Raw genomic sequence first — 17,348 nt, 5'->3', positions numbered from 1 at the left:
GGAATGATTTTGTCTCTTTGAAAACGAAGACACAAGAAACTTCCATGACCAAATCAAGTTTAAGAAGGACCCTAACTCACTTTGCAATAGGCCTAGAGGATATCCAGGCAAGTCACGGTATGGTTCTGGGAGCTCATGGCTTTTTGAAGAGACGTATGAACACATGACTGTGTCCTTGGGACTGCCTATTCTAGATACTTCATGAATATGGAATCATACAATATTCTTTTGTGTCTATCTGGCTTCTTCCACTGAGTGCGTGTTTTCAGGGCTCATCCATGTTCCAGCACGTGTCAATGCTTCATTCCATTTTGTAGCCAAATAATATTTCATTGTACAGATAAACTGCATTTTGCTTACCCATGCATCTGCGGATAAACACTTGGGTTGTGTCTCCCTTTTGGCTCTTAAGAATAATGCTGCTGTGAACATGTACCTACAAGTATCTGAGGCCCTGTTTTCAATTCTTTCAAGTATACAGCTGGGACTTGCCAATTGCTGGGTCACATGGAAATTCCATTTCAACTTTCTGAGAAACTGCCAGGCTGTTTCGTACAGTGGCCACACCTTTCCACATTCCCAGCAGCAATGTAGGAAGGTTCTAATTTCTGGACGTCCTCAGTAGCACTCGCTAGTTTCCATTTTAAAAAATTATATCCATCCATGGTATCTCATTGTATTTTGATTTGCATTTCCCTAATGATTAATGATGTTGAGTGTCTTTTCATGTGCTAGTTGGTCATTTTCTCTGGAGAAAAGAAATGCCAATATATATTAAGAAAAAAATTAGTAAAATTTAATACAATATATTTTTTTGTGTTTTATCTTTTCATGACAGCCCAAGGAACAAAGTTCAATACGTATTTCAGCAAACCTTATAAACAATATTGCAAGATAACAGGAACCTATACAAATATTGGTTAACATGCAAGATAGACGAAGAGCCTAGAATCTACAACAGTCCTGGAATGGTGAGGGTATCTAGCACCCAGAACGTGACCCTTTTTAAAAAATAAAACACTGAGAAAATATTCTAATATAAAGCAAAGCCCTCAAACTTTGCTTGATGTTGGAATGACAGGGGAAGTTAAAAAAAATTCCTGATAGGCAGGTTGCACCCAATGGAGATTAAATTAGGGTCTCTAGGAATTCCCACAACAGCATTTTTTTAAAAAGCCCCACAGTTTGTTTCAACATGTAGATGGACCCAAGGACCAGCATTCTAGAACAGAGTATCTCACACTTGACTGTGTCTGTGAATCACCTGGGGTACTGGATCAAATGCAGGAAGTCTGGGGTGGGGCCAAGGTTCTGTTTTTAATGAGCTCCCGGGTGATCTGGACACTGCCAAAACAGGACTGCATTTTGAGTAGCAGAAATATTCCAGGTGATGCTGATGTGGGTGCTGATGTTTGTTGGATCACATTTTGACTATCAAGGGTCGACTGTGGCATAAGACCACAGCATCTGGGGTTTTGCTAGAAATGTCAGGTTCCACCCTGGCCCACTGCCTTGGAGGTGGCATGTGACAAGGTCCCAGGAGTTTGCCAGGCCCGTTACCCTGGGATAAGCACCGATGTAGGGTACTGCCCCCTGTCTTGGCCCTGTGGTCTCACCAGCTCATACTGGAGGGGATGGGCAGTGGATGTCTGGGCTTCTGGCTTCTGTCCCTGGTAACTCTGAACAACTGCCCATCCCTCCACCGCCGCCAAATGGAGAGTAATGATGAGTGAATGTTTCTTAAGTGTCCTGACCTTTCTCAGATTGAAAGCCCCTATTAGGAGGGTGATTTTGTGTTTGCTGGTCAAGTCTGCGGCACCTTCGATAATCCTGAAGAGCGCTCCAGTGCCCTGGAGATGGCAGTGCAGGATGAGAATTGAACAAGGCCATAGCTGCAAGACCCAGCGGCTCCTCCTGGACTGACTGAGGTGCCCTAGGTCCCCCTGTGATCACCAGAACTGGCCTGGAGTTCTCCGCGAGGTTCCAGCCCTGAGACCTGGTTTCCTGGCCATGTGGGGAGTGTGAAGCAAGCACCCCTCCCTGAGCCATCCTCTGATAGGACAATTTGGGTGGACGCTGGCAGGAGGTTCATGTTTATCGGCCAGAACAGGGGAGCATTCGATATTTGGTCAGCATTAATTGAATTGCCTACTGTGTGACAAGCAGCCTGCTAAGTGCTGGGGACATAGATCCAATGCAAAGAAAACAAACAGAGAGCAAGCCTCACCCATATCCATGTAAACTATGAGTAAGTGCTACAGAGGAGAGCTTCCTGGTGCTCAGGGCAGATATAAGAGTGCTGTGACCTCATCTAGGAGGCAAGATCTAAGGGATAGATAAGTAGCTCCACAGCAGAACAGGTGGGCAGGAAGCACACGTAGTGACTTTGAGACAAACCATATGCATGTCTGTACAAATGGCAGATTTCCCTATACTTTCCCCTTATCGCTAGTTCAAACTAGTCTGAGCCAATCAAAGCTAGAACTTATGGGACATTGTGACACTCAGAAAGCACATTAGCGTTTCTGCAGCAATGGCCCCAAATTTTGAGGAAATATCCACCTCCGAAATAATAAGCACATGTTCCCTGAGTGTGCACCATGTGTGAGATGTGTCCCGAGGTCATGTGGAGAAGCAACAGTCCGGCTCTTGTCTGCAAAGAACCACCGATTTTATCAAAAAGATTGGAAACTAGGCAGGAAAAGACAAAGAATAGGCCAGTGTGGTTTAGGAAGTGGCAAACAGGTGCTGGAGGGTGTGTGTGTGTGTGTGTGTGTGTGTGTGTGTGTGTGTTTCTGTGGAGTTCAGAGGGAAGAGGGTGGGGTGCTGGGGAGGAATGGAGGTGGCCTAGGCAGGTGAGGGGAGAGGAGGCGGCAGGTGAGGGCAGTGTGGACAAGAGTCCCAAAGTGAGGTGGGCAGCAAGGCTGATGCTGGCAGCAGGGAGCCAGGTCTCTCTGGCTCATCCACCCCACTACCCTGAGGGAAAAGAGAAAGAACACCTCAGGGCCCACCTTACCGAAATTCCCCTGAAACTTCCAGCTTTATCTTAAAAATGCTCATACATATTGCATTCTACTTTGTGATAGAGGCATGTTTAGCATAAAAATAATGTTTTGAATTACCAGCTAAATTATTAGAATTTTCTTCCTTAACACTTCAAGACAAATGGAGGTTTTGGGAAGGCAGGCATTTCACTGACCTACTCCTCAGCTGGACAGATGGGCAGGACAGAGCTACTTCCCTGGGTGCATGGGGGCCGATGGCCTGGGTTAAAATCCTGCACGACTTTCCCATGGGACCTGGTGGGGACGGCCCTCCTCCCAGTGGGGCCTGGGCTCCCTGAAAGGGGATGAGTCACAGGACCCACCTCACAGGTTCTGGTGAGTATTGAGTGAATGAACACATGGGAAATACTTAGCCCAGCAGGTAGCAAACAGTTGATCAGTGTTAGATATCATGATACTATGTTAGTCAATAAGTGGTAAGTGTTCACCACCAAGTTCACCAGCTGGAGAGAGGAGGGAGAGGCCTGGGTGAGGGACTCCAGGGAGTGGCAGCTTGCCCGTGTGCCCTGGAAATTGGGGTGTCATGAGGTGCAGCTGCCCATTGGTTATGGACAGATCCTTGTGTCTCTCTGAAATTCATCCGTCGAGCCTGGCCCCTCAGTGTAGCTGTATTTGGACATGGGGCCTCTGAAGAAGAATTTAAAGTTAATTAATTCATGGGTGGCCCCTGATCCCATATGTTTAGTGTCCTTTTAGAGGGCTTCTTTCTGTCACGAAAGGTCACGGCAAGGAGATGGCCATCTGCAGGCCAGGGAGCGAGATCTCACCAGAAATGGGCTCTGCTGGGCTTGATTTCAGACTTCCAGCCTCCAAAACTGTGGAGAAAATATATTTCTGTGGTTGAAGCCATCCAGTCTGTGGCACTTTGTTTGGGCAGCTGGAGCAGATTAACATACCATTTAGAGGATAGGTGGTACACAGAAAGAGAATGTCATTTATTAGACACCTACTGTGTGCTATGCTTGAAAAGCTCTGCACGGATTATTTTTTTTAAGCTCAGAGAGGTGTATTCTGACTGCCTCCCGCTTCCCCCAGGTCTCTCCTTCAGTTTGGAATCATATGTTCTTTAGCTTATTTGCCCATTTTAATGGCCTGTGTGCATGTGATCCCTCTGCTGGATACTCAGCCTCTCAGAGTACTTGGCACAGATAGATGGTGGGTCTGGGTGCTTAAAGTACACAATAGTCCTTACCGAACCCTCGAAACAGTGAGGTAGGTGTTGTCTGCCTTTTACAGATGCAGAATCTGAGGCTGAGGGAGGGCAGGAGTGAGTGCTTTTTCTCACATGAACACATTTGGACAGCTGGATGGCAACCAGGTTCAACTGGCTGCAAAGATCTTGTGCCTCCCACCAAACCCTGCCACCTTCGCAGGGTGAGCTCACTTGCAGAAATGTTGAGTTTGCCGAGATGGTGGGTGGGGTAGGTGGTTCTGGGTGACGTGTCTAGAGGCTGCTTCCAGACAGGAAGGATGCTTGATTTGGAAAGGATGTCACTACGCCCTTCATCCAGGACTTCACATCCATGGAAGGTGGTCATGGGGGCTGTTCCCACATACCCGGTGATGGGATTGTCTACTATTTCTTTTTTCAGATTGCTTAAATTCTTCTTTATCCTGAGCTGATACCTATTTCCTGGTTTTGTTTTGTTTTTTTTAATGATAAACAGGACAGGGTCACAAGGAGAACTGTGGGTCTCAAGACTCTTTCTCTTGCTTGACATCAACCCATTAATCAAAACTTTGCGTCTGGTCCTTCGGCCTCTCCTGAATCTGTCTCACTTGACTCGTCTCAGCTCATATTTGTCAAGCCCACCCACGGGAGCCTCCTGAGGACCTCTGCCAACGGTCTGGCTGAACCCCAGACACATGGTCTCTTTAGTCTCCTCCCAGGAAGGCAAATAAGCTTCCTCTGGTATGAATGGTCTCCGTGGATCCAGGCGGACCATCCACTTGTGCCTTCTTGTCCTAGGCTTTACAAGACTTCAGAATTTTTGCCCAGCCAGGCGTTGAGTTCTGCGGCTTCTAGAATCTGCCTTTCCTTGCTTTTCTTGCAGAGAGGGACAGATGTTCATCTCTCCTCTCCTGGCACCTTCCCACTCCTCGGGGCTCTCTGAGGATGGGGGCTACATCTGTCACGGTCACTGTCCTGTTCGCTGCAGCGCCCCCAGAGCCTGGCAAAGAGTATGTGCTCAGTAACTGTCGATTGGCCCTGTACTGAACTGATGCCAGTTCTGCAACGGCGTCTGTGATGCTCCCGATGTCCCAGAATCCAGCCTGGCTCCTGCATTAGCTCTTCTTAAAACACAGCATATTCTTTTTTGTCACTATAAAAGTAACACATATCTACTAAGGATCCTAAAAATAACCAAACAAAAGGCAGCCCATATTTCAGGGCTCCAAGGCAATGACCACCAAGACTTTCTTCCTGAGTTTTGGACTCAGATTTCCAGCTACTTGTAGAACGGTTCTGTCGGGGCGTCTCTCACACATCTCAAACCCTACCTGACCCCAATCAACCTCGTCGTCTTCCCCTTCACACTGCTCCCGAGCTCTCAAGATTGGCTAATAGCATCGCTATTCATCAGATCACCCAAGACAGAAATCTTGCATTATCTTCCATTTGATGCTTCCCCCCGCGCCCCCAATGACGTCCAATTACTCATCAAGACTTGCCTACTCTTGTTCCCTGGAATGTGGTTTCTCATCATTACCACAGCTTCCCTGGACTCTGAAATAGCCCCTTATCATTGCTCATTTGAATTACTGCAACCACATTCTTACTGGTCTCCTGACCTTTAACTTCTCCCACTGGGGCAATCTAATCTCTACCCTCCTGATGAGATAAGATCATATTATATCCCTCTGCTCAAAAACTTTCAGAGACACTCTATTTTCCACAAGAAAGTCCAGCACAACATTCAAAACTCCCCATCCTCTGGCCCAAGTCTCTGTCTTCATCCTCATCTTCTACTTAAGTGTCACCTCCTCTTTCAGGAAGCCTTCTCTGGTCTTCAGGGTCAAAATTAGCTCAGTTTCTCTCTTCTCTCATGGTGCTTTTGCCAGGTACCTTTAATAGGTCTTAGAATCACCTTATGGTTTGTCACTTATATCTCTTGCTCCCTCTCTGGGCTGGGAACTTGTCAATGCCAGGGACCACTTCACTCATCTTCGCGTGACCTGAGAGAATCACAGAATTGTTCAGGTTGATTTCAGCAAAGGATTCATCTGGGCCTAGAAATTTGAACTCATAAATCACAGATATGCCATCTGAGCATCACTTCCCTTCCCTGGAACTTTGGTTTTTTTCTTTTAAAAAGTTTTAAGTGGAAGTTTTAAATTAATTTGTCTTTTGGGATGCCTGGGTGGCTCAGTGGTTGAAAGTCTACCTTTGGCTCAGGCTGTGATCCTGGGGTTCTGGGATGTAGTCCCACATCGGGCTTCCCATGGGGAGCCTGCTTCTCCCTCTGCCTATGTCTCTGCCTTTCCCTCTGTGGATCTCATGAATAAAAAAAATATAAAAAAAATTAATTTATCTTTTGAGCATTTAATTTTTATCTATTTAAAAGTTAAGAGAGTGTGTATTTCCCAGTTACCCGTTGCCTCTGATTTTGCTTGAGGGCTCACTTGTCTCTTTCCCACTGGGTATAGTTCAGAGGCAGTGGGTGGGGTTTATCATTAGGTGCTAGCCCTCCGCCACAAGACCCAAACTAGACCCAGCTGGATGCTTCTTCCTCTGGAAACAGACCCCAGCAAAAGAACAAAGAGGCTGTGAAATAAGTGGACTTCTCTTCCATGCCCCTTCTTATGGGACTTTCTTTCATCTTAAGATGTGCCAAACCGAGGGCTCCATGCTTTGTAGGGTTAGGTGACTCTTAGATTTTTGATGATCACCAAAGGAGATGGGATTTCTAGAGCTCCAAAGGGCTTTGCTAATAAACCTCTTCTTCCTCGTGGAACACCATATTTAGATGTAGCCCACGGTACTTCCAGCTAGCTCTCTGCCGGAGGCAGGCCTCGTCACTTTTCCTGGGCCTCTGTGCTGGCAAGGGTTAGCTGCTGGGGTTTGAGCACATGCAGTTGCCCAGAGCTTACAGTGCAGCATGGAGGGGAAGCCTTTCATATGGAGACATGCGAGCCATCTATTCATAATTTAGGTTTTATTTGAGGCACTGAGAAGGTGAGTTTCTCCTGGAAGCATTATAACAATAAGCAAGCAGAATCTCCAAAGGGGGACTTTTAGAAGGCAAATTGAAAGACCTATGTAATTTTCTCCTTTTCCCAGCCTATAGCTTAGCTTCCAGGAAAGGATGTGGTTTGCTTTCAGACACAGGTGACTGTTTACTAATGTTCCCTGGAGGAGGAGGATCTTCACAGGCGGGTGAGGAGACACCCATAACCTTGTGGGTGTGGTTCTTGCTTCTTAACTCTTGAGTTGCCTACGTTCATGCCTGTTTTCAAGCCTGGTTCTCCAGCTTCTTGTCAGTCCTGGGAGTCCAGAATTGCTCAAGAAGTTTGCAGGCAGTGGAAAAAGGGTGGTTTAAATATCAGACAGGCAGCTGGTTGGCTCTATGGCTCCACAGAGTCACTACTGTCCCAGACTCCTCCTGTCTTTCTTCTCCAACCAGCTTCAGTGTGTGGCTTCCATCCTCAAGTTCACAATGTCATGACTGCTGCTGCAGGACCAGCCATCATGTTGATATTCCATACAGGAGGGATGAGGAGGGAGGAGGGACAAAAGGGCATTGCCAGCACAGTCAGCCACTTAAAACAAAACAAAACAAAACAAAACAAAAAACCAAGAACTTTCCTAGAATTTGAGCCCAGTGGACTTTCATTTATACCTGGTCCTCCATAACAATGTCACATGTCACCCAGAGTTTTAAGGGAAGCTGGGAGGTACAGTTTAACTGGACACATTCCCACCCTGAATAAACCAGTTTTCTGTTAGGAAGGAAGAGAGAGAGAAGGAGAGAGAAAGAGAGAGAGAGAGAGGAAGGATGTTAGGTGGCCAAATCTCCCTCTTTACCTCAGCCCTCAACATCCTTCCTAGGACTCATTTTTTTTTTTTTTTTCCTAGGACTCATTTTTGTTCAGATTCATTTGCGTTACTTTCTGTGACCTTCAACTAAAGAAAACTGACATCGTAATTTATTTTTTTCTTCTTATAAAAACAGTGCATTCAGATTTACTGTGGGGATACAGGGAAAATACAGGAAAGAAAAAAAAGATCAAATACCTGTAATACCTGTAATACCACTACCCAGAGGTATCATTGATAATATATTCATAACAATAAATACCGACTCATGGTTTCTAGCTTTTAAAAAATAAACAGGATCTTAAAGGGATGCAGCCTTCCATGACACATTTGATGCCTCATTTGGCTTCACCCTGGGGTCTGTGCGCTGCAGACAGGCCCATTACGGGGCTGGCCACACTGGTTGTTCATGGCTGGGCTCTGTTCCGACTGGTTAGTGCTCAGGCAGTAGTGGCTGCTCAATGTTTTTTGTAAATAAATGATCTGTTTTTTTTTTTTTTTTTAAGATTTCATTTGTTTATTCATGAGAGACCCAGAGAGAGGCAGAGACACAGGCAGAGGGAGAAGCAGGCTCCTCATGGGGAGCCCGACGCAGCACTCGATCCCAGCTCTCCAGGATCACACCCTGAGCTGAAGGCAGATGCTCAACCACTAAGCCACCCAAGTGCCTCAATAAATGATCTGTTTTTAAAACACTTTTTATTTCGAACAAACTGTAGATTCTCAAGAAATTGCAAAAAAATATATGCAGGGAGGCCCTATGTACTACATCTGGTTTTCCCCAGTGGTAGCATGGATAATTATAGTACAACAGTGTACCCAGGAAATTGATATTTCTTGTACAAGCTGTAGAACTCACTCAGTTTCACCACTTACATGTGGTGTGTGTGTGTGCAGTTTTATGTAATTTTATCTCATGTGTAGATCTGGGTAACCATCACCACAATCAAGACACAGAACTGCTCCGCCACCACAAAGATCCCCCTCATGCTGCCCCTTTATGGTGTCACACCACCCACCTCTATTCCTTCTCCTAGAAACCACTCATCTGTTGTCCCTCCCTATCATTTGATCATTTAAAGAATGTTATATAAATAGAATCCTAGAACATGTAACTTTGGAAGATTGGCTTTTTTTTTCTCCACTCAGCATAATTCCCTTGAGATTCATAAAAGTTATTATGTGTATCAACGGTTTGTTCCTTTTTATTGCTAAGTAGCATTCGTGGTGGATATAACGGTTTCCTTGAAGGGTACTGGGTTGCTTCCAGTTTGGGGCCATTATGAATAAAGCTGCTATGAACAATTTGCATGGATTTTTGTGTACACGTAAGTTTTCATTTCTGGGTAGATGCCCAAGAGTGTGATTTCTGGGTTGTATGGTAAGTGCATGTTTAGTTTTGTAAGAAATCGTCAAATAATTTTCCAGAGTGGCTGGCCTGCTTTACGTTTCTGTCAGGAATGTATGCAGGATCCAGTTACTCCACGTCCTCACCAGCTTTGGGGGGCATCCCTACGTTTTATTTTAGCCACTCTGGTAGGTGTGTAGTGATATTTCATGGTGGTTTTAATTTGCATTTCTCCAGTGGCTAATATTGACAAACCCTTCTCATGTGTTTGTTTGCCATCTGTTTTATCTTTTTCAGTGTAATGTCTTTTTGTTTCTTTGGCCCATTTTCCAATTCAATTTTTTTTCTTACAATGGATTTTTGAGCGTTCTTCTTAAATATAATCGAAATACAAGTCCTTTGCTAAATAAGTGGTTTGCAAATATTCTAAGTCTGTGACTTGTTTTTTATCCCCTTAACAAGGTCATTTTTTTTTTCCTGTTGAGATATAATTGACATAAATTCACCCTTCTAAAGTACACAATCCACTGGTTTTTGGTGTATTCACAAGGCTGTATAACCGTTCCCACTATTAAATTCCTGAGCACTTCCATCACACCAAAAATAAACTCCAGACCTGCTAGTTGTCCCTCCTCATTCTTTCCGTCCCTCCAGTCCCTGAATCTACTCTGCCTTTCTGGATTCGCCTTTTCTGCATATTTCACATAAATGGAATCACACACCATGGGACCTTCTATGTTCACCCTCTTTCCCTCAGTATCATGTTTCCAGACTTTGCATGTCGTAGCAGGTGTTGGTGTTTTAGGCTCTTTTAGGACTGAAGAGTATTCCCTTGTGCGGATAGAACATTGTTATGAGTTGAATTGTGTCCTTCCAGGAGGAGATGTTGAAATCCTAACCCTCCGTACCTCAGAATGTGGCCTTATTTGGAAATGGGGTGGTTTGCAGATGCAACTAGTTGAATACAGTCATACTGGGGATTGAGCCCTTAATGACTGGTGTCCTGATAAGATACGCAGAGAGAAGCCGGCCATGTGATAGCAGAGACAGAAACTGTAGTGACGCAGCCCCAAGCCAAGAAATGCCGAGCATGGCAGGCCACCAGCAAGGGCTGGGAGAGGCAAGGAAGCTTCCCTGCTCCAGCTCCCGGAGGAGCATCTGGTCTCCGGAGTGTGAGCAGTACATTTCCATGGTTTGAGGTCGCCTGTTTGCGGGGATTTGTTTCGGCAGCCCCGGGAAGCTCACACACATACTCATTGTTTGAGGGGCATTTGGACTGTTTCTACCCATCGGCTGTTAGGAATCATGCTGCTGCGAACGTTCGTGGGGAGGTCTCCGTGTGGCCATATGCTTTCGCTTCGCTTGGCTCTGTACTTAGGAGGGGAATTGCTGAGTCATATGGCAACTCTGCGTTTAACTTCGTGTGTGTGGCAAAACACACAGAACATGAAATCTGTCGTTTGAACCATTTTAAAGCTCACAATTCGCTAAGTAATTTGCAAATTGTGCAGCCATCACCATGATGTAGTTCCAGAACACTGGCCCCAAGCTGAAACCCCGTACCCACTCCTCGTTCACATTCCCCCAACCCCTGCAAATCACTAACCCGCTTTCTGTCCCTATGGATTTGTGATCCCAAGTATTTAAGTGGAATTCCACTGTATATGTCCTTCGTGTTTGGCTTCTTTCATTTATGCTTTGCAGCTCAACCACATTCTGGCATGAAGCAGTAAACACTTTATTCCTTTCGGGAATAATATTTTACTCTATGGATAGACTACGTTTTGTTTATCTGTTCATCAGTTGATGGACACTGGGCTGTTTCCACCCTCTGGATCTTGCGAATCATGCTGTTATTGAACATTCATGCATAAGTCTTGGTTTGAATGCCTCTTCTCAACTCTTTTGGTTACTTACCTGGGAGTGGAATTGCTGGGTCAGTCTATGCAAAGGCGTCTGTAACCTGGAAGAGGGTCCTCGCCAGAACGCAACCACGCTGGCAGCCTGATCCTGGACTTGCAGCTTTCAGAAGGGTGGGAAATAAGTTTCCGTTGTTTTATAAGGCACCCTGTCTGTGGGACTTTGTTGTAGCAGCCTGAACTAAGACATTTTTACTTGTTCTTGGACTCAATTGGGCTTCCTTGCTCAGCAGTGTCTGTGAGACTCATGCATGTTGTTGGGGAGGTGGGTTGTTCCTTCTCACTGCTGTATCAGGTTCCATCACCAGAATACACCACATGCTAAAACCCATTCACTGTTGAGGGACGTCTGGGTTGTGTCCAGCTTTTGCCTGTCATAAATAAGGCTGCAGTGGATATTTTTGAAACATGCCTTTGGGTGCATCCAGGCCCTTATTTCTCTTGGGAGTAGGCGAGCTTACTAGGACATGGGGTATGTGGAGAGTTAGCTCTAGCAGGTGCATTTCTGAAGTAGTTGTACCATGTCGTGCTCTCATGGAATGGGAGACTCTACTTTTGCTCAACTTATTACAGAATTGTACTTTTTATTTGCATTTCTTTGATGTGTAATAATGTGGAACACCTCACAGGCCAGATTCCCACTTAATATTATCTATGAATAATACTATAAATAATCCTGAAAGGTTGGCATTCTTGTGTCCATTGGACAGATGGGGACATCTGGATGGCAGAAGGAGCTGGTGGCTTGTCCGAAGAAGAGCAGCTGGTAAATGGTGGATCTCGGGTCTATTCAGATGACCAAGTGTGCACTCTTACTCGCGGGACAGCAGACAAGCTGGCTCCTTGTTCTAGGAGAGGAACCAAGTCTTTTCCCTCTCAAACTGGAGGAAGACTGCTAGAACCCAGTGTAGCACTTTATTTTTTCAGATTAGCACTTTAATGACAAAAGCTCGGCAACACATGGGTTAAGAAGGCTGTTTGGGGAATAGGCTTTGTCAGTTATGGTGCGCTACTCCATGTTAGCAGTTGCTGTTACTTTTACGGGAAAGCATGTTCCAAGTTCCAAGCCAGGGACTGGGCCCTGGTGCACAGCCCGTGGGAGCACGTCTGTGTACCCAAAGAAAACATTACAACTTGAGTAATAGCAAGTCCTGGAAATGATGACAGCTGCTTGCAAGCTTGTTGCAAGCCACTTGCTGGCCTTTGCAGAAACCTGATATACAGGCATGTGTGTGGGAGGCAGGAGTCCCAGCCACAGCCATCTCAGATTTCGAAATCTCCAAGATGCTAGAATCCACATCCCCCACTCTTCCAGGTCAGGCTCCAGGAGCAAACACTCGGATGGAGATTGTCATGCAAGTCTTCTGTTAAGGTCTTGGTCTCAGGGTGGAAGGTGTAAGGGGGGCAGGAGGCAAAGAAGCCAAGTGGGGTCAGGGTTTTTTGGCAGTGCCCCAGAGGGTCTGTCCAGGTCAGGCAAAGGGACTGGGCTTTCATATTCAACGGCCTGTGTGTCACTGACCAAGGGCTCACCGGGGATGAATCCTCCAGGCACCTTTCAATTTTCGAATGTGTAGGCAAAGCAGCTGTGAAGGTACAGGCCATTAGAAGCAAAGCATCCTGAAGCCAAGAGAGGCCAAAAAAGAATTGTGAGACTTTGGGGGAGCTCAGCGCACGCTGTCATCCTACTGGGACATGGGGGACATGGAGTCCAGACTTTGTCCTCATGCTGTTTCCTGCCGGAGCATCTCCCTTTTGGAACTGGGGGGATGGGTGGCTGCCCATCTTGCTCACAGATCACAAACCACAAATCAACTTCATCAAACTCCAAGGGTGTGATAAATTGTTAAATGTGTACCGATAACTTGTAACATTTGCATTTCCTCCTGGAAACAAGAGGCCAGCAGTGCTTTCCCGTGACAAATGCCAGAAGCCATGGCAGCCAGAAGCAAGGACTCCTGGACACAGATATGGGAAGTCAGCCTGTTGACACAGCCAATCCAGGGAAGCTGGCTTTCCTCTGCAATGACAGCATGTACTATGATTCCCGGCAGTTTGGGAAAGAACATTCCTTCTGGAGACCATTTGACGGTTGGTCTGCTGGTTTTCTCTCCCTTTCTCTTGTGAAGCCCTTCCCTGCCCGATGCGCATATGGGATTGTCTACCGTGGCGTTGTTTATTAGACTACAGCATGCTTATAGAAAAGAGCAAAAAGTATGAGTGTGTACGGATGGACAGATCTCCCCAGATGAGCCCGTCCATGTGACCACCACCCAACTAAAAAAATCAGAACCTCCCAGCACATTGGGAGATTCCTTGTGTGCCCTCCCCCTGCCACAGGGAAAGTGCTATCCTGACTTCTGATGCCAGAAGTGAGCTTTGTCTGCCGTTTACATTTTATACAAGTGAAATCACACAGGATGTGTGTTGTGGCTGGATTCCTTTACTCAGCGTGAACTTTATGAGATTTGTCTGTATTATGGTTTGTAAGAGTGGTTTGTTCTTTTGCATTGTTGCCCACGATGCTGCAACTTACTGATCCTTCTGATGGCGGATGGGCATCAGAGCTCTTTCTGGTTTGGGCTATTAGAAACCATGAGCATGAGCATGTTCTAGAACGTGCTTTTGGGTGCACGTAGGTATGCGTGCTGTTGGGGATACACCTGGTGGAACTGCGGGCTCACAGGTATTTGCATGTTCAGCTTGATTAGGTGCTGCCAGTTTGCAAAGTGGGGGTGTAATGATTTATACCGTCAGGACAGTACAGCAGTTCTGGGGCCTCCAGAATCTCACCAATGTTTGGTATTTGGAATTTTCATTTTACAACCCCGTCAGAATGGATGGGATCATACACTTCAATATTCTCCACCCTCAGGACTGCAACTGGTTCTTACAAATTCTTTGTGGGAATTAGAAAAAGGATAGCCCTGCCTTAAGATACTTGCCCGTCTCTGAGGGGCACCTGGGTGGCTCAGTGGTTGAGCAGCTGCCTTTGGCTCAGATCATGATCCCGGGGTCCTGGGATCAAGTCCTGCATCAGGCTTCCTGCGAAGAGCCTGCTTCTCCCTCTGCCTATGTCTCTACCTCTCTGTCTCTTTCATGAATAAATAAATAAATAAATAAATCTTAAAACACAAAGACACTTGCTTCTTATGAAAATGTGATAAAAGCTGATTTTGTTAGAGCATGACATGTGACTGCCCTCTGCTGGAAAACTGTTGAAATTCACAGTATGGACCTTGGGATGCCTGAGATGGAACCCGTAGTCTCTTAGGTGTGGTATCTTTGGGCAGTGCACACCCTGGACAACCACACATGGTGACCATGCCATTCTTCACATTGGTCCACACACACTGGAGGTGATGATGAAGTGGAGGCGGCCCAATGAAAGCTCACAAAATGATGGTCCGCGGCTGACTCTTGTCTGCAGTTTTATTTGACCTACACAGGGGAAAAAAAAATCAAGATAATATTTTAAAATTTGGCAGATTTTGTCAAAAAAACCTGGAAAAATCCAAGAAAGTAGAGAAATTGGGCCCTCACTCCCAAGTTATAACACAGAGGCTCCTTTGTATGTGTCTCCCTCCAATTAGCTTCAATCTCCACCATGCCCTACTGTCCCCTAAGCCCAAAGCCTCTGTCAATGGCTGTAGCAAAATGGAACTATCATGCTAATGCTAGCACCAGATTCCTTCCCTGAGTTTTCACTTATTTATGGGAACTGCTGCTAAATACATATAAATTTGTGATCACTAGTCTTGACACTGATATGGAAAAAAAACAAAAATCCATCCCAAGCTGATCATCAGATTGTGAGATAAAATAACTCCTATTTTCTCTGTGTGAAAATCCCATTGGACAAAGTTTCTATGGAATTATAGGGTCAAAAGGCTGGAGTTTCCTGGCAGGGCCTGCCCAAAGGGGTTGGCGCCTCACACACTGGTGGCCAAGCACTGGTGAGGGTGGAAGAATATGATAGGAGGGCTGGGTGAGTGGGTGAGGGTGAGGGTGAGGGGGTTGCATCTAGAGCTTGCTCAGAGAGAACTGGTGTCCCAGGGATCAGGGCTGTGGTGGTGGTGGTGGTGCTGGTGGCAGCAGCCTAACCAGTTGTGGGACTGAGACAGAATCCAAAATGTCAGATCTTTCTGTTACGTTGTTTTAAGCTAGTCTCTTCATTAACTCAAGAATTTTTCTATCTATCTATCTATCATCTATCTATCTATCTATCTATCTATCTATCTATCTATCTATCATCTATCTATTGGCATCTGGTGGCTAAATCAGTGAACTTTGAAGTAACTGTTTTGATCATTTTTGTTAAGTATGAAGATCATGACATTACATGTGTTTATTGAGCACTTACTACCTGCAGGCGCTGTGTCATCTGGATCAGCCCTCACAACGATGCTACCTGCCCTAGTGTGCACATTTTATAAAGCCTTGTTTCGTGGACCTGCGTTACAGGTAAGCGGGCTGAAGCCTAAGGCCCAGGATCACACTCAGTGGTGGCGGGAGGCTGGCTCTGAACCCAGACCTTCCTGACTGCAGGGCTCCAGCTTCAGATGCCTCTGCTCTTCTGCTCAGATACTGTCTGACTAGAAGCAGACCTCGTAACTGGTGGCAGATAGAATCTAGGTTGGAAGCCGGTGCTTTGTAATAATTACAAATGTGTTGGTATGATACTGCTGCACTCTGGGAAATGTGGGTCTTTTTGATTTTGGGATGTCATGAACTTTGAGAGCCTACGGGCCAAAAAGCACCGATGTCCTACCTTATCTTCTTCTTACAGTGCCTCCCCAAGTGACCTGACACTTTGCACAAGGTCACACGGCCCGTCTGTGGCAGAACCGGAATTAGAAGCCTGGGTCCTGACTCATTGATTTTCTCCACCCGATATCAACCCTCAGAGTTTCCAAATCTGGCAGGCAGCAGAGCACGCTGCTCTTTAGAAAGATGAGCCAATTTACATTCTCGGCAGCAGGACGTGGGCTGCCCCCTCTCCTGGAGAGGCCTTTCTCAAATTGACAGATGTCAGCGGCCTTGATCCATGCGTGGCTTCTCCAAGCAGTCCTCCTGCTTGGGGACCTCGGCTCATCTTTGATTCCAGCCGTGGTACAGAGACATCCCCTGCCGGCAGGCACTTGTGTTCCAGTAAGTTCCGTCTTGCCCTTGCTGCGAGGGCTCTGCTGGATAGCACGGTGGTAACCAGGCCTGCATTGTACCCTTGCAGTGGTGTGGTAAGGATCCCATGAGATATGGGCAGGGAAGTGTTTGGAAAAATAGTGCCATGCTGGGCAAACACAGAGCATTGTGATTGCAGTGGGTGGGAAAGCAGGCAGGAGGAGGAGGCAGATGGGAGGGTGTTGCGGTTTCTCCTCTGGAGTTGGGCCCAGAGCCTTCTCCCCGCTTCCCTCTGACATTGCAGGGCTTGCCAGGTTCTGTGCTAGCAAGTGGAGGGGGCTGCTGGAGCTCCCTGACACTGTGGCTCTGCGTGTTCAGCTGCACTAGAGCCTTCCATTTCAGACATCTGCCACTAGATTCAAGGAAAGCTTTTTTTAGGCCGCGAAGAGGTGATTATTTTGCATTATGTAAGAGTAGCCATCCAGGAGAATGAGAAATTTCCCTCTGAGAAGAAAATCAAGAGACGTTGCCTGAATCCTGTCAACTCTACAACTCACAGAGCGTTCTTCACCTTTATAGGGAAGGATGTTGGCGATGGGCAGGGGGAGGTTACATGTGAGGAGCCCTTCTCCAGGCAGAAGTCAAAATGGATTGGACATGTTCACTCATTTACTTCCTCATTAAAAAATAATGTTTTGAATACATGCCTTGTCTTATGCATGGACACAGCCCTTGGGGGTCCAAAGTATAGTTAGAAATGGATACCCACGCGAGTGACACAGTACTGGAGGGGCACCCGACCCATCCACAATAGCTAAGTCCCCGGGGAGACTGGAGCTTGGAATGCCTGGGTGGAGCAG

This window comes from Canis aureus, chromosome 8 (assembly GCF_053574225.1).
Source record: "Canis aureus isolate CA01 chromosome 8, VMU_Caureus_v.1.0, whole genome shotgun sequence".
Classification (NCBI taxonomy): Eukaryota; Metazoa; Chordata; class Mammalia; order Carnivora; family Canidae; genus Canis; species Canis aureus.
This window is presented reverse-complemented; position numbering follows the sequence as displayed.